This window comes from Festucalex cinctus, chromosome 11 (assembly GCF_051991245.1).
Source record: "Festucalex cinctus isolate MCC-2025b chromosome 11, RoL_Fcin_1.0, whole genome shotgun sequence".
NCBI lineage: Eukaryota > Metazoa > Chordata > Actinopteri > Syngnathiformes > Syngnathidae > Festucalex > Festucalex cinctus.
Window position 1 is genome coordinate 21,430,475 of NC_135421.1, and position 22,054 is coordinate 21,452,528.

The 22,054-nt window shown below is 39.3% G+C and overlaps 1 protein-coding gene across 3 annotated transcripts in view; it reads right to left on the reverse strand.

Annotated features, from left to right (window-relative positions):
* Positions 1–22,054, reverse strand: part of asic4a (acid-sensing (proton-gated) ion channel family member 4a) — a 180,246-nt gene that overhangs the window by 102,861 nt on the left and 55,331 nt on the right. The window contains exons 1-2 of one of the 3 annotated variants that reach the window (XM_077537077.1): positions 19,116–19,189; positions 18,609–18,724 (exon numbers count right to left, since the gene is read on the reverse strand). The gene's annotated coding sequence lies outside the window, so the exon portion shown is untranslated. Of the gene's footprint in view, positions 1–18,608; positions 18,725–19,115; positions 19,190–22,054 lie in introns of those variants that run through there. The other 2 variants (XM_077537079.1, XM_077537078.1) reach the window with 2 other exon arrangements.

Genomic DNA, 22,054 nt, shown 5'->3' on the forward strand with positions numbered 1-22,054 from the left:
GCTATTTAAAGATAACTGAAATAGCTGAAGAACCACAACATCTAACGCAGCAGAATGGTTTGAGCCAGTCTGGTGAACGTCGCCTGTTTTCTCTTAAGAAATGATAGCAATCTTGACCTGTACCACATGTACTCAGCAATCTTCTCCTCACATGCACAACACATAGACAAACACTGTGTTCCAACTATGCCTTGCATTTACATTTTTAGGGTTGGAACACCCATGTAACAAGAGGTGTGGAAAGGGCGTGGAAAACCAAATAAATAGAGAGGGTGAGGAGAGGAATCTTCAGAGAGTGCAGGAGTGAATTGTATCAGTCCCTCTGCTCCTCGCGAGCCCTGAACTGAGTATCTTCTCTCCTTTTTGTGTCGTGTTTAATAGCTGTCAAACAGGTAACCCTGAAAATATGTAAAAATGCTATACTGTCTTTGTGACATTTTTTGCTGCCGAAGAGTGCCAAAATAGTTGAAAGCTCTCACTTATGCAATGCAGTGTAGCTAAAGCGAACCACTATTTCCAACGGTGGGCTATCCGCTGGTCAAGTTCCAGCCAGACAGCCATAACCAGAGCAAAGAGGTTAAACCATGAAAGGTTGTCAGTTAAGAGACGCGTCTTGTTATTCTCACTCGAAATGCAGCCTGCGGTGCGAATGTAAACGTAACATACAAGTGTAACATGCATTTGCTGATGTGTAATGCATGTGCGAGGCTCCTGCGGCATGATTTAGAAACAGCACAGGAAGACACCTTATCCTGGGACACTGATGAAGGTCACAGCCTATGACAGCTCCTCATTCAAGTGAAGGAAGTGCCTTTGGCATGGTGTGGTTGTCGAAAACTCTTTACCGTCAGCCTGCCTCGCTGCTCTTCTGTCACCAGAACTAAATCTCTGCTCGTCATTGGTACCACTAATTCTGTGTTTAGGTGAGGCGAGGTGCATTTTTTGCAAATAACACATAATTTGCGCATGCAGTCAAAATGTATAATGCATCATAAATTGCTTTTTCTGACTGATGAACGGCAAAATCTTATTTTGCGGGGCAAGATAGTCTGCTACTGATTTTTTTGCAAAATGAAAAACAGTTTGTGATTGCATTTCCCTGTTTTCTTTCCAAACAACATAACTGCTGTTTAGTGCATAAAATAAGAAATAGAACACAATCATTGTCATCTAGCAAGAAAATTATTCATGTAAAAAGTAAATCTGTTAAAATGATAACATGAACGTCATTTGGGCCAACCAACACTGTAACAGCAGTCATTTGCATAATGCAAACTAAATTGTGAAATTAATAGCTTGCTCATCGCGGTTACATTGGGACAGTCGATGTGCCTTGTCATTTTGTACCGTACACACTGCATGCAAATGATATTGCATATTGTAATAATAATGCACTAATAAAGCAGCAGCGGAGAGGTGATAACAGACTACATTAACGTCTGCAAAAGTGGGACAGCTTGGAAAATGTTCATTCTCTGTTCATTTGGCATTCGGGCTTGTTGGTCAATTCCGTTTTTAATATCTAAAATTCACATATGTGCTCTGGCAGACCAGCAGAGCAGAATAATGCCGATTACATTACAACACCTCCAAAAGTATTGGAATGGCAAGGTCAATTCCTTTCTTTATGTTGTGCACTGAAAACATTTGGGTATCAGATCAAAATATAAATATGAGATAAAAGTTTAGAAGTCCAACTTTTATTTACATTTAGATGTGTGAAACATCTCGAGTCAATCACCAGACCTTTACCCAATAGAGTATGCATTTTTCCTCGCGCTTTCATTGGCCGGCGAGTGGATGATCAAAAGTGCGCTCGGGCGGCAAGTCCCAAAGGTCGTCCCCGACATAAGATATTAGCGCCTGAATAAATCATGTAATGTTGCTGTGTCATCCCTCGCCTTGATCAATCTCGCCTAATCAATACATCAGTCTTTAGGCATGATATCAGGGGGACAGTAGCGCTGCATGGCACCTGGTCATTAGCATCAGGTGAATGATTGGCTGACAAAACGGCTCGCTGGGGCCGATTGTGCACTGGGGGATGAAGGACATAAATATTTCAAAATGACCACTCAATAATGGAATTTTAGTCATTCCAAATAGCTATTTTGCTAAGTTGGCATCTGCCATCTGATGTGTGGAAACTGCGTATTGTCCTTGAATAAAACACAAGTGTGGATTTTCCTATTAAACCTATTAAACCCATAAAAACCTGTTTTGTTGAGCTGGTGTATGAATATCAGTCAATACTTATTTAGTTCTATGCAGCAAAGATTGTGGGCCTTCAGTTAATTACAAGTTATTAAGTTATTAAATGGAGAAAAAGATCTCATGTTGGAAATAATCGCACATCTTATGTAGTGCTGCCACTATCAAATAGTGAATCAATTCATCGACTAATCGGATTCATTTTAATTTAGCATTCATTCATTGGCCACGATTGAAGTCAGCTGTGAGCACTTCCACAGCAGTGCAAATCTCACAGATATGCCGGCCTGTGCTCATTGCAAAATTACCAACATCCAGTTTAACCCGCCTCTGTGCAGTTTTAAATATGTTGCCCTCTCATTTTTAAACTTATTTATTTATTTTATTTTATTATTGACTATTAATATTTTAGTCGATGTATTGACACTTATGCTCTAATTAATTTTTACTTTTGCTTTCCATGCTTAGCATTATGCAACACAAGTGCATCATAGTGCAAAATGTGTTTTCGTGGGTGAGAATATATTTGTAAATTGTGTTCAACTTGGTTAAAAGTACTTCAAGTAATTGATTGAAGACTGATATTAGTAAAGATAAGCAGTACAGAAAATAGACGGACGATTTGATTGATCGGTGAGTGCACATCCATTTGCAAAGTGCAACTTTCCCGATGTTGTGAAGAACCAAAAGATATATTCAAACCAGTTCGGCATAATCCAAACCCTAAAAAGAAATAAAAGGCTTGTGTTCAAAAGTGTGTGTGTGTGAGATGGATTACTCTTAACTCTAAAAAGTACATAACCATAGGAAATATGAATCAACACGAAAGGCTACTGCTGGGGTAAACACTAAGGGAGAAAAAAAATCCAAGTTAAATTGAGGATAGCAATAACGCAACATTACACACAGGGCCTCCTTATATATCATCCAAATCTGTATATATCAGTGCAGGAATAAAGCTCTGATTAGAAAACAGCATGTTTTACAGCAGTTCTGTTAAATATTGCATGCTGAAAAGTAGCCCGTCTCGAATGTCCTTTGGGAGTCTCAGCACAATACAAAGTTGTTTACCCTGATCCGGATTTGCTTAAAAGAGTCAACATATTGCTGTGCTATTACTTAAAGCTCCCTCGGGGCATTATTGCCAACACGAACATGGCGGCCCATTGAAGGAGCATTAACTTTATTAAGCTACGGCATCAAAGAGTTGGCCTCGGCCTCGGGTTGTTTCTAGTTTAGATAGCTGCTTTTGATATGAAGGCACGTCTATTCAGAGGAGAAATGAATAAACGCTGCAACTGATTGCATGGGTGGGGTCACAGTACGTGTTTGATATCAATGGGAGTGATAAGCATCATTTAGGCTTGTTACAAACTGAAGTCATCTAAGCTAATTTAGCCATGCTTGTGTAGGAATGCAGAAAAATGTATTTTCTGTTTTAAAAGATATTTAGATAGCTAACTAGCTAGCTAGCGTATTCGAGACGTTTCATAGTCAAGTCATTTAAGCTTATTAGATCACTGGCTAGATAGCTAGCTAGCATAATTTAGACTTGCTACATTCTGAAGTCATTTAAACTTATTTAGCAATGCTTGTGTAGGAATGTAGAACAATGTCTTCTTTTTTTTTTTTTTTTTTTTTTTTTTTTTAAAGATATTTAGATAGCTAACTCGTAATTGAGACGTTTCATAGTGAAGTCATTTAAGCTTATTAGATCACTGGCTAGCTAGCTAGTAGCTAACATAATTTAGACTTGCTTCATTGTGAAGTCATTTAAACTTATTTAGCAATGCTTGTGTAGGAATGTAGAACAATGTCTTTTTTTTTTTTTTTTTTTTTTTTTTTAAAGATATTTAGCTGACTAGCTCGCTAGCGTAATTGAGACGTTTCATAGTGAAGCCAATTAAGCCTATTAGATCACTGCCTATCTAGCTAGTAGCTAGCATAATTTATAGACTTGTTACATTCTGAAGTCATTTAAACTTTTTTGGCGATGCTTGTGCATAGGAATGTAGAAATGTCTTTTTAGCTAGCTAGCTGGATGGATGGCTAGATAGATGGCATTGAAACAGAACTTCCAGGCTGCATGGCTTAAATGACAATGTGTACTCTGCCATTGTTGACATTTACCCACAGCTTAATTCTAAACACTGAAAGCATAAATAATGCGACATAACATTTTCCAATCTGTTAACTGTTAATCCAGATGAACGTGATGGCTGCACTGAGAAGTATAAGGAATTTAAATAAGTGCTCAGAAGCTGATAACCAAACATTTGCTTTTAGTAAAGTTATAGTGGACGTCCATCTGATTTATATTAATGATAAATAATTGAATACATTGGAGATTTTATTTAGCACAATATGGGCACTAATTGACATACTGGAAAGCAAGTCCTATTTTACGTTTATTATTACTACCTCATAGTGAGATGGTGTTTTTGCCCCCCGACACCCACGTCAGTTACCAAATATAGTTCCTTGCTTGTTCTGAATGGCACGACAAGGCATGGCTTCAACATGGACACATCGGATGAGAGTAGGAGGAGGACAAAACCGGTGAACATGTGTGAAGAGACACATGTTTAGATCATCTTTTGTTCTCCAGATATCTGCTTGTGAGGAGTTTATCCTGTAAAGGTCATTTTTTGACAGACTGCAGCGCTAATAAGCTCCAAGCAATATAGAATAGTGTGTAACCTTTTATAGCGGTTTTTGGCTTCACCCCCATTTAGCTGTCTCCGTGCCCATTTATTACTCAGGTACTTCCTGTTGTGCTGGATAATTACAATTAATTAGCCAGAGAATTGAGAGTGGATTCGAACGTCGATTGCCCCCATTGCGCTGCATCCGCCTGCTGTAACACTGTTCGTCAACTGTGTTCCTGCTGTGAGTCTATCAAATCCACACAAGCCTGACCTTCGCGGCAAAGTGTTATGGGTTTGTGTCACCTGGACTGGCCCTGATCAGAGTATTGGGAGGGAGTCAGAGGAGACCAGCAGTGGTCATGTCGGCCCATCTGCCTCTCCAGACCTCTCTAATCATCGCAGTCATCAGCGGGACAGAAATTTAGGGGGAGAAAAGAGCCAGAAGCTCTGAAAATGATGATTTTCGCTGTACCTGCTATCCGAGGGATTGTGAGGTCACATTCAAGAGTGTGATTCAATATGAAAAGAAAGAGAAGCAGAGTCATGTGATACGCATGGGAAGAACCCTTCTGTCTTTGTCATTTTTTTTTTCAAGCTGAACCAAACTGTAATCATCAGTCTGTCATTTTATTTTGACCACACTTCCATCATCGCTTCGTCACCACTGTTTTTAGGGCCGACAGAGTTGGGCATTCCGTCAGTCCGTCATTTGTCAAGCGTCAACAAAATGGGCGTCAGTCAGCACTTCCATCTGTGCTTACTGCTTAGTCCGTCATTTTTAAGAGTTTCTCTTCATTTATCAGCAAAATAGGCATTGACGAACAGGCAGTCTGTCAGTAATGACAGAATGCCCGCCTCTTCCATAAAATAAATAGACCCTTCCAGTGTAACGTCACATTGGAGTGCGCCCCTTGTGGTGCAGGGCGTCAATGCGAGTGAATTAGAAAACAATCAGTGTGAGCTAGGAAATTGGTGAAAGAGTTGATAAATCAGGGACCAATGCTATGGTGAACTTGTGCGCGGCCGACGGATGCTCTAATGGCTCAAAGAGAGATGAGATCATTCTTTCGGCTGCCGGCAGTGATTCTAAACCAGGCGGAAGACAGTGAGGAGTGAAAGACGAGCACGGTGGCTAGCGCGACTGCGAGCGAAACTACGACGCAACTGCTTTGCACCCACAAAAAGTACAAGGATATGCTCAGATCATTTTATATCAGGTAGTTTTTCTCTTTTTCATATACAGTTGGTCTGGTCATTAACCTCTGATTGTAAATTTGAGGCAGACGTGATGAATGTGCCATATTTAGTGAAATAATCGTTCATCCTTTTTTTTTTTTTGCATAAGTATTCAAGTAATTTTGAACAAAAGGTTAATGATTTAACACTTGAACTCGGGCTTAATTTCTGCTGAGGAATGTGTAGTAAACGGGTGGTCTGTTTGTTAGCAGCTAGCAAGCTAAGATAGCTTGAAGACTTCGATATACAGTAAGACAAGTATATCCGGACACAAACGATTTAATAAATGACAATTTACACCATGAAAGTAGTGATCGACATACTGTTTCAACCAAAAACATCATACCTTAAGCTTCCACTTCCACTTTGCCCTCCAACAAACTCAATTTTTTTGTACCTAGCGGCTCCAAACGACTGGTTTCAATGAGTCGCAGTAATGTAGTGTCCTACTCGGGACGTTTTCTGTGACACTTGACATACTTCCCACCTTTTAACGAAAACGTTCGCCGAAAATCAAGCGCTCTACATTCATTTGTTATGGGATGTTTGCCCTACCCAGAGCTAAGCAGTGACGTCAGCTGTGAGGGTCTATAGTGTACTTTACCGAGGTTTGTAAATACACTCCGAGCCAACCGTTCGGAAACTCAAGAGCGTTGTTCAAATATGCCGTCAGAGTGCCACAAAAAAGGAGTGCCAGAGCACTTCCAACTTTGGAAACGGTGCAACCAGAGTGTCAGGCAGTACAGATGGAAACATTTGAAGCAGTAGCTGCTGATTAGTCGATTACATTAGGTGTGTTTCGCCTCTCTGAAAACGCATTCTCAGAGTGGTACTCGGGTGTCAGAATAAATTTCCAAACGCACCCCAAGAAAGCTCCTTTTGTGACCCTATTCAGCCTGTTACTATCGCACACTGACTGCGGCTATCTGCTGGGAAAAATAATGGGACGATTATCCAACAGCATAGAGAAATTCATCACTTAATTTTTGTCAGGCCCATAATAGTACTGAGACGCAGTTTCCTCTTTGATGGCTTCACATTTAAATTCAACATTTTGTACCAACTGGCTGATGTCTGTGGTCTGTCAATGATTGGTAAAATGGCAGACTTGAGGGTCCTTAGATGAGAACAATGGCACAGACAGTCAGTAAATGACTTGAGTCCATCTGCATTTATGTGGAAAACTGTGTAGGAAGTACAATCGTCACCTAATTACGTTTAATTTCTATTCCAGATGTAAAACAGGAGGTTAACATAATATCACTTAACCATCTTCATGGTTCAGTGGTGCTAAATGACGAGGCTAATGAAAGCCAGTCTGCCTCTCTTAATGCTACCTGGCTGGTCATTTTTTTTTCCCCTGAGACAAGGCACTCTTGAAAATCCAATTTTCTGTACGCTTGGTTTCTTTTCTATGTCTAGTCACTTGTCATGTCTTTCGTCAAAGAGATTATTATTCCGTTTTCTTGCCTCTCTCTGAATCTATCATTTACAACAGGTACAATCCTGGGATGGGGCAAATCCTTTCTGCTTGAGCTCTCCTTATGTGTCAGTGGAAAGTGTTAAGCAGTAGAAAAGCATTTTGGGATTTTGAAATAAGGTTCCCGCTGTGGGGGTAAGACCATTTGAATCCATGTCATTTGGAATTCAATATTTTGAAGTTCCCCCCAAAAAAATATATATATGTATATCACATTTAGTAACTGATTTATTTGTCTGTGATGATGCAAGCTTTACTTCAAGCTATAAATCGTGACTAGACAGTGTAATAGTGGCAAATCAATCTGATCTTTGACATTTATGCATTTAAAAAAAAAACAAAAAAAACTCAAAATTCCAACATGTGGATCATTTTCAACGTCGTCATAAAGAGCCTTGTTGACTTTAGGAATGGTGAACTCACTGTGCCACAATGGATACCAGTTCCAGATGTGAAAAGCACAAAAAAAAAAAAAAGTCCGCTTGTGCTCAGGTTAGAAATGTTGAACATAAACAGCTTCTACGGGATGACCTTTTCCGACCTAGTTTTTGTGGGAAGCTACCGTTTTAAAGTCAAAGTCTTTGTGCTAGATAAGCGCTAGTGCATTTTAATCCCCACTCTGCTGACTGGGACATCTTGTTAAATAACTGCCGCTCACCTCGTCTCTTTGTTGAGGGGATTTCCTTATATGAGTGCATATCCCCAAGACCTCAGATCCACCCGTACTGTATAGGTCCATTGTGTCAAGTTTTAAGCTTCAGCTCAAAATAGCCTTCAAAGTCCAAGCCAGCATATTCCTAATCACAGCATGGACCAATCTGTATCCTTATTTGGAATATTTTCTCCCCCAATATGTCCTTTTCCCTCCCATATTTGTAATAGAATGTGGACCACATTGCAAAACCAATTAACCTGTACCTGCTTCTAACAATACCAATTCTGCGTTTTGTGCTTTAAATTGAAACTCACAGTTTCCAAGACAACAAGTAATGAAAATAAGATGCCACAGGTGCACCATTACTAGCATTTTATTTGTGTACAGGTAATTTGTAATATTAAAGAAATGTAGCGAGCGCACTGTGACATGGTCAAGCCGGTGGATGCTACGTGGGTGGATTCCTGCAGTGAACCTCATTAGCCTTACCTTGCTCTCCTCACCTGCTTTCAAAGGAAGTGAGAGGGAGCCGCGTTAATATTCATGAGCCAAAGTTTTGACTGCAATACACATCAGGCAATATGTCGAATTAAAGCTTCTTTTTTTTTTTCCACCATTAAGTTTTTTAAAGATCACACACGTTTTGGCATATGACCGTTTAGGTGCTGTTGACTTTTAGGTTATTGTTTGGTCTCCATGATATTATTCAGGGTCAATATATTTTTCACTAAGGTTGAAGATGATGAAGGAAAAAAAAAACAAAAAGACAGCTAGCACAAATTACTTCATACAATGTTTGAAAATTGCTATTCCGCTCCAAATACGCCCACTAAATATTCCCTTTCCTGTACTGTCTAATGATAAAGAAGTGAAAGGTTTGTGCCTTTTATCTTTTTTCTTTTTATTTTAATGAATTGAAAAAGTACATGATAGAGATCTGTAGTTCACCTATACCGCACCAAACAAATACGTTCAATCAGTTCACACTCAGTGTTGGTGTGATTCTAATTGGCTGGCAGCAGGTCGAGTGTACACCTTCTCTAATCCAAAATCGGCAAGGATGGTCTCAAACACCTTGCAAACATGATCAGAATAAAGCAGTATCGAAAATAAATGGATGGATGGATGGATTGCATAGGTCTTCTCATTGTTCTTTTTTTTTTGGCTTTTGATAGGATAGCATTCATTTGAGGAAGAAGAAAAAAAATTCTGATTTTTTTTTCAGTTTTTCTAATTTTTTTCCTGTTTTTTTTTTTGGAATATGTTTGTTAAATGCTGATTTTAAATGAGAGTAAAAATATTCAAAAAAACAGGAAAAAATATTCTGAAAAATAGAAAAAAAAATATCAATAAAACAGAAAAAGTACAAGCAAAAAACAGAACTCCCAAATAAATTAGTCAGTTATACGTTTTTTAAATTTTATTTTACTTCATTTTCCAAGTAAATGCAATCCACTTGCATACAATATTACTTGAATGAGATAAGCATTTTGAAGTTTGGCATGCTTTGAATTGGTCAAGAACTTTTTTTTTTTTTATTTTTTTTTAGAAATTTGGATTTGGGGGAGTGTGAGAATTCCCTGGAATTTTGGCAATAGTAACCAAGGTGTTTTGAATGAACTAGACATTATGAATTTACTGTACAATTGGATTCTGTTTCTTTTTTGAAACACTCTATTCACTTCATTGAAAAAAAAACGGAAAATTTGGGGAATGCAGGAAAAAGAAAACCCTCACCTGTCCAGAATTTTTGAAAGCCTTAGAATGTTGAATGCTTTGAATCAGTAAAACTGTGCAAGTCTTTCAATGCTGAAAAAGTGAGAAAATAAAAAGGGAGAAAAATGTGGCTAGGAGTAAAATATGTGTAAATCCCAAAGAACGACTATTCAACATTATTATTCCTTAAAATAAAGACACATTTTCATCACTTATCTATTTTTCATTACCTCCTTTATAGATTACCCGACAACATCGCACAAAATCTTCCTATTTCGACCATGCAGACTATGTGAATGAATTATAAGTGTGTGGATATTTAATACCATTCTGAAAATAAATGAGATGCTTTCACTAGAGCCCACAGCACATCTTTTTCCTCGGAATGTAATGAGAATGTGTGATGAATGGCAATTAACATTTATAAGAGAAGCGCACCTCAATGGTAATGGCTATGATGCCTTCGCCTCTGTGCGACTTGGCACATTGCAAATATTTAACAAGGTCCTCAATGGATGAATGCAAAGTGGCTGATAGAATTTCATATTGGGAGGGGAGCGGGAGCTGCATCTGAATTTGCTCGTCGGTTATGTCTTCATAATGAAGGCGGCCATGCAGCTGCGCTAACAAGCAAAGGCGTGAATGTTTAAGCGTCGTGTGTACTTGACATCGCAGAACATTGGGCATTTCTTTTGTCAAAAATAAATAAATAAACACGACAAAATGACATACTATCAAATGAGTACACGGAATTTTCTCCGTGCGCATTTTCCACAGATATTAGCGATGAAGGCCTAACGTTTGGATACTTTCCTATGAGATATATTTTTTTTCCAGGCTCTGTCAAAGCAGGAGGCCCTACTTTGTAAATCTGGACCACTCGCATCTGTCGACTTTGACAGAAGCATTTCCAGGCGAGCTCGTTCCCACGTCAGCCGCGGCTCTTTGATGTCAACAGGGAGGATTACTTCAGCAAAACGCAAAGTTCTTGGAAGAGGGCGAAAAAGATTCGCGGCCCGCTGTCCTTCATTGCTTCTTTGTCAAGGACATTTGCTCTTCCCGACTACCCAATCAATCAGGCCCCTGCCGGGTGAGGGAGCCTCCTTGTCCCTGTCACAACACGAGATTGCACCGGCTGCAGTGCTAACAGACTGTCAAGATCCAACCGACAAAAAGGACTCAAAAAAGCAGCGATGCCCCCACAAAAAAAGTACTTTCTTGACAGCGGCTTACCCATATAGACACATCCTGTAAAGTGAATTTGGAGATGTGCTTCTAAATGCATTATACATGTTGAAAACATGAACTATGTGGTACTGAACTGATGAGACCGCCTTAAACTGTTTTTCACTGTTTCAGTTTTCCTGATTTTTGGGGCGTGGCTAAAACAGTGCCGAGTAAGGGTGTCACGATTTCGATTTTTTATCGAAATCGATCGAAATTACGTCACGATTTCGAGCATCGAAATAGAAGAGAGGACACACGATTCGATGCCCCCCCCCCCGCGCCCGCCGCCACCACCGCCACCGCCACCTCCCAGGAAAGCAAATGAGACGCAGCCATTCAGCTACTAGCTAACGGCACTTGTTAGCTGACTTCTCCTGCAGTCATGATGGCAAGCGCGGACAGACACAGCAATGGTGCTTCAAGCCGCTCCCGCTTCTCTCGTCACCAGTTTGGAAACATTTTGCGTTCCCGGTGAGTTATGTCGACAACGTTCACGTTGTCGATAAAAAGACCACAGTTGCAAGATATGCTATGTGCGCGTACTGTACTCGGCCACGGTGTTACGCCCGGCTCGTCAAGGGGAAGGGAAGTAACACAATAACAGAAAATATAGAGTAGATAAACACGGGTCGACTTTAACATCTGAGTAGTTTTAATTGAAATTTCAGGCAGGGGTTTGACAAGGGAGTGAAAGTGGAAGGTGAACAAATAATAACCGCATTTGACAGAACTGACAGAACGGAGGAGAAACAACAATAACCAATAGGGGTATAATACACGGATACACAATAGCGTCGCGCTGGCACAGTCGTCCAATCGGAGTGTCGCGCTGGCACAGTCGTCCAATCGGAGTGTCGCGCTGGCACAGTCCTCCAATCAGAGTGTCGCGCTGGCGCATTCAAACTGAAGTACCATTATACGGGCACCAGCCGACACAAACACACACATACATACTAGGGGAGCGGAGCCGGCGGCGGGCCCGAGCCGCCAGCCGTAACAACGGGAAACACGACAAACATGACGGGACATTTACGCAGGCATCACAAAGATTTAGATTTATCAAATTCAACTAGAAGTGGGAAAACAACGGTCCAACCAACTATTTCATCCTCATTTACAGTGAAACTTCCACACACTTCAGCTCGCGCGAAACGCCAGATCCATAGGTCTATTTATAGCAGCAGACCTGCAGCCTTGGAAAACGCTGGATTCAAACATTTAATTAGTGTACTTGAACCACGCTACAGTATGCCCAGCAACTGTAAATGTTGGGATATAGTTTGTTCAGGCTGTATTTGTTCCATGACTTTGGATACAATATATTTTTTGTTGTTGTTGCACATTGCACATTATTTTAAGAGGAACGCACAGCACACTGTTGTAACCAAAAACAGTCAATAGATGGCAGGCACCCACTGTGACTTTTTGTTTTTGTTTTTTTATTTTTTATTTTACACTTCAGTAAGAACAAGACGGTTAACTTTATATTGTAAATAAATTCTTTGAATTTGATCATTCCTGCCTAATGTCAATTATCATATATTACATAAATTTACACAAAAATAATATGGAAATTGCATCACCTACATGTAGCCGATCTTTTGAAATAAGATTTACTGTACAATGAATAGAACCAATGATCATAGACTAGCCTTAGCCTACAGAAGCATATGCCTCTGTGTTATAAAGTGGGGGAGCGGAAAAAAAAAAAAAAAAAAAAAATCGAAAAAAAAATCGAATCGTGACCCCAAAATCGAAATTTAAATCGAATCGTGGAGTTGGCGAATCGTGACACCCCTAGTGCCGAGTGATGAGAAGATCATACTAGCTACGCCTACAATCCAAAAAATGCACTTTCCCTTCAGATAGTCTGATAATGTGGCTGCATTAGAGCGCCTCATCGTTGGCTGTGAGTGCACGCATCTCAAGCTGCTGTGTGCTGAAGGGTTGGATCCCAAAGCGCAGACACAAATAAGGTTTTAACTATTTATTCACATAAGTTGACTAAACAAAAAACAAGGAGAATGCATCGAGAATCACGAGACGCCAAGCCCCCTCGGGCTGCGGAGAAGCACAGAGGATCAGAGAGCGATAATCCGGCAACACACCCATTTCTCAGACAGCTTATATAGACAGTGAATCGATCTCATTGGTTGAGGCTAGACATGTGGGAACCAGTACTGACGTGGAATTGATTGTCTGTTGACCTGTTGACCCAGTAACGCGATTAAAAATTCTTGATATCACCTAACATCACATAGCATTAAAGATTCTTGACATCACATAGCCTAAAACTAGTTGAAACTAGATGATGTTTACATCAGTACAAAACAGACACTCAAGAGGTCATGAACTCAACTCAAACTTAACCCAGGCGTGACCCCAGACATAAGACAAGACCCAAACATTACTCCTGCATGACACAAGCAGAAGAGTGATCGGGAAAGAAAAGCCTGATTTGACAGCCAGCATATGAACAGAGGCTTCACACTAGCACGGCCACTTTAGAGCGCCTCGTTGTTGCAGCATGAAAAAGCTCCGCGGCGACTTAGGTGGAATATATTCCAGCCATTGGAGGCATTAAGCTGATATACTTTATTTTTGATATACTGTATGTAAGACAGATTACTTTTTTCCAGGTCGCAGTGGAGACGTTTGATGGACAAACGCGCTAAAGTGCCCCTCGCAGAGTTAGACATCTCGCCTCGCTAGACCTGCGCTGGGCAAGGAAATAGAGCCCCACGTCTTTACCATTTGAATTGATTGGCACCATAACAGCATGGGTACAGCAACTCAAATCCTATTTATACAGCACTTTAAAACACAACCGCAGCTGAAACAAAACAGCTTTCATAAATAAAAACGTTGGAAAGACAATATATTCTTAAAAAAAAAAAATAAAATCAGTGACATTGAGACAATCCTTACAGTTACAATTTGGATTGACTTCACTTCTGTTGGCAGCTTATCAATTTGTATGCAGCATAACAGCTAAATGCTGATTCACCATGTTTGCTTCGACCTCCACTAATTGATCCAAGTGTGCTGACCTAAAAGCCCTACTGAGTTTATATTCAATTAACATTGCTTTAATGTGTTCAGGACCTAAACCATTCATTGATTGTATAGAACAGTAGCATCAATCCATCATTATAACATCACATCTTGAAAAAAATGCTCTCTCTCCTTTTTGCAACTTTAAAATGGGATTGGTTATGCAGCATTAATGGGGTCCTGTCTGGTCCATCAATATGAGAGACATCTAAAGATGATGATGATGATGCAGGGTCGCCATAGCAATGACACTGACACTATTCCCCTAATTACACGCCATCAGGGTGATTCTGAAGCTGCTTCAAGTTGTTATGGTGAAATTATTCCAAATTGCTCCTTTATATTTGGATTTTGTCAGCTATTATATCCATTTTGCAAGGTGCACCTTTTTCTGGAGGTTGGAAGGATAATGGATGATCGCCTATTCCAAATGGCATTTTCTATTAGTGGCATATTATTTTAAATCATTCCAAATGCACGGTATAAAGGGTGACGGAGGATGTGAAAGTCTGCATCTCACCGTTTGGAATGACCTCTGGCTGTAATGTGATGGAGGACGGCCCTTTGGGAAACGACGCGTTTCCCAAAAAAAAAAGTGGATGGGGCTGTAAGGAACAGGAAGGAACAGTAACAAAGTGAGAGTGGGTGCTTTTAGTGCTATTTCTGTCCTTTGTGAAGCCAGGTGAGTGATGTGAAGCTGGTGCTTGTCTGCTCGACTCAGCCTCAGGCCCCATTTTCTGCTTTCCTTTTTTTTTTTAAACACTGAATTGTGAAAAGAGGGCTTCTGTCAGAAGCAAAAGATGATTATCCTTTAGAAAATTGCATTGAATAATTTTCCGCAAAATAACCAGTGTTTGGAAAATGCCCTTGAAATATACAGATTGTACTTGCTATTTGGTAAGTGCAGTGGCTAAGCAATAATCTGAAGTTTCATGCAGGTTTCCAATAATTACTCCTTTCCCCCCCTAATGCTTAATGCTATATAAGGCGCTAAGAATTCAATAGTTCTTGTAATAAAGCTTTTATTTCTGTGCTGACGAAAGGCATGTGAGTTAATTTGCACGGAATTTCCAATGTGAAGTAAACATTTTTGACAGACGGATTTTAATACATTTATAGCTTGTAAATACGCTGTAACAGTATTTGCATCTACGTTCAAACATAAGTGTAAGCCAAATGCTAAAAGCCTAGCATTTCTTCCCATAACGTCACCGCCGTATTAACTTCAGCTTGAATACACTCCGTGGCATTATAGGAAAAAGTGCCGATCATGCACTGCAGACATAATAATAAATCCTAAATATTACAAATAATGTTGACTTACAATGTCGAACAAATGCTTAAAAAAAAAAAAAAAAAAAAGAACGCCACGTTTATGTCAGTCTATGATTTAAAATAATAATAATAATAATAATAAGAAGAAGAAGAAGAAGAAGAAGAAGAAGAAGAAGAAGAATTTAACAAACCGTAACTTTAAGTTGTGTGTAGAATAATGACACCTAGTACGATTCCCCCGTACAAATTGCATTGCTAATCTGAGGACTGCTTGTGACATTACAAATTTTATATATTTTGATTGTGGCTGACTGATTAACTCATTCACTCGCAGCCATTTTCACAGAAGCAGTCCCGTTCGCTCCCGGCTGTTTTACTGGATTTTGACTGATTTTGCAAGGCCCACAGAATATTGTGTTCTATTGCTATAAAAGCATGCAACCTACCAAAAGAAAGATTAAAGTCTCTTCTTTTATCAGGAAAAAAAAAGTATGTTTCTATCTGTTTTCGTTTTGCAACAATTAGCATTTGAAGAGAGCTAAGTTTCATCAGTTTTCACAAATCTATTTAAAATTGCAAGTAATTGAGCTTTTTTTTCGAGATGGCCCTGTTTGATCTCCTTTGCTCTGCTGCCACCTGCTGGCCGTTTGTGTAATAACTACCATTTCTGCAACCGTTCTTTGCAGTTGAGAGGCTGCATCAAAGCCTTCTGTATGCTCTAGCATAAAAAAACAAAAAAAAACAAAAAAAAACATATAAATACGTCTTTGGGACACTTAGAACATTAAAAAAAACGTATTTATACGTTATTGGGAGTAAATGAGTTAATTAGTCCGTTATTAGTATATATATATATATATATATATATAATTTTTTTTTTTTTACTTTACAATATCATCTCGCGGGCCGGATTAAACCCCTTTTCGGGCCTGAGCCGGCCCGAGGGCCTTATGTTTAACACCCCTGGCTTACATCATTTATCATGGGGAGACATATTTCCATTTTTGTCCTGCAGTGCATGTTATACAACAACATGACTGCTTCCAGGATAACCTTTCGACCTAGGGCATATCACATGGGAAAATCCTCTTCCATTGGCGCATGTCCACGCGGACGCCGACACCCCCGCGATGATGGCCGGACAGAAAAGATCGGGCTACAGAAACAATATTCCCTCCAAGGTTGTAATAAAACGGCTTGGATCAAGGCTGTGATATATTTGGCTTTGACAATGTGTAAAGACGCTTCTCGCACAATCCCGTCTCCATCTGTCAGCGTACGGGTGGACATTTGTTTTACGTTTGTTCAACGCTCTTGTGTGGGTGATTGTTGAGTTTGCGGAGGTGTCATTGAATAAAGCAGACAAACATTTAAGCGGAGCGGCTGCCCTGACTGTAAAGCAGTCTGTGAAACCACTTGTATCGATTTCTTGTCCCGGGCACACAAACAGGATAGCAGGGTGAAGTCCCATCTTTATCTGGACTTTTCATCACTTGCGTGACTGATAGGAGAGACCCTCCGCTAATAGGTTTGTCCTCTGCACGCGTAGCTCCGTTGGGCAATGCGCCGCCTTGTGCACACAACCTGACAAGCCCGCTTTCTACCAAGTTACAGTATTTGACAAATGAATTGATGCTATCTTGCTCGACAATACATTGGCTCCAATGGAAGCCATTCACGGGGACATTGTGGTATTTATAAATGTCAACTTAAGTAAAAGCTATGGCCGACCACTGCAGAGGCTTTGTAATTAAAGGTCAGCATTTGTGATAAAGTCGTTGTTTCTTTCAAACTATTCCATTTTCTTTTTCGGCCACCTAGGAGAGCAACCAAATAATCGAATAACGGGGCCAAAACGTCTTTATCACAGCAAGACAGTGACCATGCAGGCTAATTTTAGGGTTTGGCGTTATTTTGAATGTCTCACACCAAGCGGAAAAATTAAAAAGGCTTGGGCTCTTGCTAAAAAAAAAAACAGAGCGGATGAAGAGAAAACATCCGTCACGACCAATGAGACACGTGTTCACACTCCACTAACATAGCCAGAGAGAGAAAGAGTTTGCCTCAAGTGGTCAGCAGAGACAACCGCGCTAACTTGGCAGTGATTCATTGCTTCATTGTTCAGGAAATGATCACTTGGGAGGAGCAGCGAGATCACGACATACGCTTTCTTTGGGCATGTGCGTACTTATACATCCATGAAACCATCATGTGGTTTGCACAAGTGAGATGTACAGGATTCGAAGCTCGCCTCTGGCATTGTGTGCCGTTTGCAAGTTCTTTCTGCAGATATAATAACAAAAAAAAAAGTGAAATAGTACTGTATTTGATTCTTGTCTCCGCCTCCTGAATTTTGACTTTGCCAGAAAATATAAAAATTTAACATGTTTGTGCTGCTCTTTAACCGAGCTCACACATTAGATTTTTTTTTTTTTTTTTTTTTTTTTGGTATAACTGCTTAAAACAAATCATGGTACTGTCCTATTATATGTAATGTCTAGGGGTGTCAGGTGATTAAAATTTTTAATCGTAATTAATAAAAAAAAAATTCTAAGTCATACTCTTGTTAACATAGCAGAAAAAAATGATAAACTAATAGAAATATGACTGCATATTTTAGTCATTGGTACAGTAATTTCATAAAAATTCGTAAAATTGAGTTAAAATTAAAAAGATGTACTGTTCTGTAAAAAAAAAAAGAAGAGGGATAATTGATTTGTGTTGGTCATTTTTCTGCCACTAGATGGCATAATTGCAATTGTAAGATGTTGGTGACAGCTCAGTGCATTTTTCTTTTCATATTAAGAGCTATCTAATCTTTAACGTGAAGTAACTTGCGGAATTCTGCACATTTTTAAAATTGTAAAAACACTTAACCCCTCTCCACAAATATACATTATTATTAAAAATGTATTACTGCTAAATTTTGACGTGGACGTGTCTGCTGCGTTGCGACTGGAATTCCCCCAGTACAGGCTTTCCAAATAAGGGGTGGTTAAAAAAAAAATTAGTCACGTTAAAGGAACTTTAAATTAACTCAAAATTAACGCACTCATTTTGACACCCCTCGTAATGTCATTTGTTTATTTTAAAGGTCATAGCTCACCTGATTTTCCGGTTTGGTCATGTGACACTCGCAAGGTGAGCCCATAGGCCAAAGATGTCAAACTCCAGTTCCCGAGGACTGTCACAGTGGTCAGCAAGTCGCAAAATGGCCGCCCTCTGAGATGGATAAAAACAGGTCTGATTAATTCATATTCCAAAAACACAATATTAATCAGAATACTGTGTTTACTGTTTAGATTAGTGGGGTTGGTGCATAGAACATATTGAAAAGAAAAATTTCGACTTGACTTTCCATTTATGATACAATTTTTTGTTGAGTCACTGTAATGTGGTTAGTGTAAACAGCATAAATACTAAAAGTCAATATTCAATTTGCTCTATATTTGCCAAGAGGTTTGAGGAGTTTCAGTACAATAAACCAACAAGATAAAAAGTTGCCAAAACACATTTTGAATCGTTCAATACGTGTATTAGATTTAGAGTTTGGGGGAAAAAAAAAAAAAAAAAAAAAAAAAAGACACATTTAAGAGTATATGGAGAGACTTACTGTCAAGATCTTGGTTTTTGTTTAAATTAGATTTACCTTTATGCTTTGTTATGTTTTTGCTGCATCTCTTATGACATGCAATGTCTACTTATTAGGATTCCATTTCCACCTGTTCTTGTGTCTTGACCAGGTGTAGTTCGTTGTATCGTTAATTTGTTTGTATTTACTTGGCTTTGAGTCATTGTTGAGGTTGCTGTATTGTTGTTAGTCACGTTAAGCAAGTCATTTTTGTTTCCTTTGGTTTGAGTTTATTACCTGATGATATTTGTAACTTTGAACCTTTTTTTTTGTGTGTGTTAATTTAATATTTTTATAATTCCACATACCTTGTTTGTTCTATTGTAAATAAATACCTCCACCTGTTGCTTCCACATCACAAGACCATGAAAGTTACAACAAACAAATGGCACCAATTCGGTAGAATGGCCCATAACGGCCCTAAACTGGTCAGCAGCCAATCATAGTGTGTATAAACAATCCAATCCAATATATAATGGCATCCCTTTATATTTGCATTCGGTTTGAGTTTCCATCACATCATCCCAAACGTCTCACTGCTGACATCAATTGACTGACGCAACATCATGACAGGATTGTTATGCCCTCAGTATAAGATTGTGATTTTAAATGCTGTTGAAATGATCCAAAATTTTGAGCACTTATTCCAAAGCCCAAGGAATGCGGGAGTATGACCGTTATTAACAAAACAGTGGCACACTGACATTAACTAACCGACACGGCGTCGTGCTATTCCTAAGTGGTGAATTTGCCAGGATTGTTATGCCCGCAGATTTCCTTCATGATTTTAAATGCTGTTGAATTGTCACAAGATGAAAACATACAAGCAGAAAGAAGCATGATCATCCATTACAAAGCAAGGCTTCGTTTGAAACACCTTTAAAACATCACATCTTGTGTTTCCCTGCTTTCAACGGTGTAGCTCGCCTAAGGGCAGGGCAGCTGTCCTTGTTTGTGTGCTTTGTTTTGAAAACAGCATCTCGGGAGGTGTCGGGGAGGGCAAGTAAAACAGCCCCTGCAAAGCTCGCCTTGAAATTATGGACCTTGCATGACAATGATGAGTTTGTTATTATTTTGAGCCAAAAGACTGTGATTAATCATAATATTCATGAGGTTCCAGTCGGAGAGAGAGAGAGGGAGTGACCTTGACTTCTCTCAATGTGCGTATGCGAGCCCCGGAGTCAAGGAATATCAAAGGGGACACAGTCCTGGAGATGTGGGACCGAGACATCACCCACATCCGTGACAGAGCTCTGGGCCAAAGCAACACTTGCAAAAGCCTGTAACGGAATCACAGGGAAATATTAAGACTTTAAAGCGCGCTGGATCCCGAGAATAAACAGTGAATCCGCATGCCTTCAATAACCTCATTTCTCTTCTGTTGCTGGACAGTAAATAGTCAATCTAAAGTTTTGTATTAGAGCTCATTTATGTATGTAACCTCACAATGATACCAGTAGATTGTATGTGATTAGCATGCATAAAAGTGCTGCAGGGAACGGGCACAGTTTCGTTTTTGTGCAAGTCTTGCTGGAAATCAATGAGACGAATCAATATTTCAGAGAACCGTTAATTTATGTAATCAGGAAGTGCGTCGATCCACAGTGCTTGGTTACTAAGGAGCAGATAAAACTCTGTCAAGTTTTTATTTATTTATTTTTTTTAAATTCTATTTTAGTTTAGAAAGTGTTATCTGCAGTGATGTATTGCACGTGACAGTACATGCTAAATTATACATAAGTAGGGTGACCGTATTTTGATTTCCAAAAAAGATACGATAGAGATTCTAAATGATACTCAACGTTTCCTTAAAGACTTTAATGTTTGCCTCCTCTGCACTGGTAGAAAACAAAACAAAACAAAACAAAGCGCTACCAATGAGTGAGGCACGTAAAAAAGCTGGCCGACGAGGCCAAAAGATGGTGGACTCTGCAATTGTCCCACAATGGAAACCTATGGAAGCGTAAAGCTGCCAATGTGGAGTAAACATTTTTGGCTGGCGAGTATGTTCGAACATACTCACAAATAAGTTCGAACATATTTCAACACATTCAAACATATTTCAATACGTTCGAACATATTTGCAAGTATGTTCGAACATATTTGCGAGTATATTCGAACATATTTGCGAGCATGTTCGAACGTATTTGCGAGTATGTTCGAACGTATTTCAATACGTTTGAACATATTTCAGTACGTTTGAACATATTTGCAAGTATGGTCGAACATATTTGTGAGTATGTTCGAACATATTTGCAAGTATGTTCAAACATATTTGTGAATATGTTCGTACATACTTGCCAGCCAAAAAATGTTCGAACATATTTCGATACGTTCGAACATATTTGCAAGTATGTTCGAACATGTTTGTGAGTATGTTCGAACATACTTGCCAGCCAAAAATGTTTACTCCACATTGGCAGCTCTACGCTTCCGTAGAAACCAGATATTTTCATGTATGTATTTTTTATTTTTAAACGGACGCCAAAACAGGATGTAAAAAAAAATGGACATGTCAAGGCGAAAGAAGACATTCGGTCACACTCCACATAAGCTATTTTGTACATTTCAACAATGAATGAATGTCAAATCTTAATACAGTAGTTAAAAGCTCTGTTTTCATCCCAACGAATTAATGTGTAACACCATTTTACATATTCCGTAATCATCTTGCCAAGTGTGATAACGTTTTGACACAGAGCACATTGTGGAAAAATGGAAATACCGTGCATGCGAAAACTTCGCAATGAAACAACAATTCGACTTCTGTCACAATAACATACAGTACTTTGGAAAGGGTTATTTATTTCAGCTGTCTCATTTATTCTGTTCCGCCTCCCATTTCTGTCAATTTATAGCACTCCAAGGAGGCACCTGATGACCAGATAGACCAGCTCAGCCTTTCTGGACGTTCACGTTCT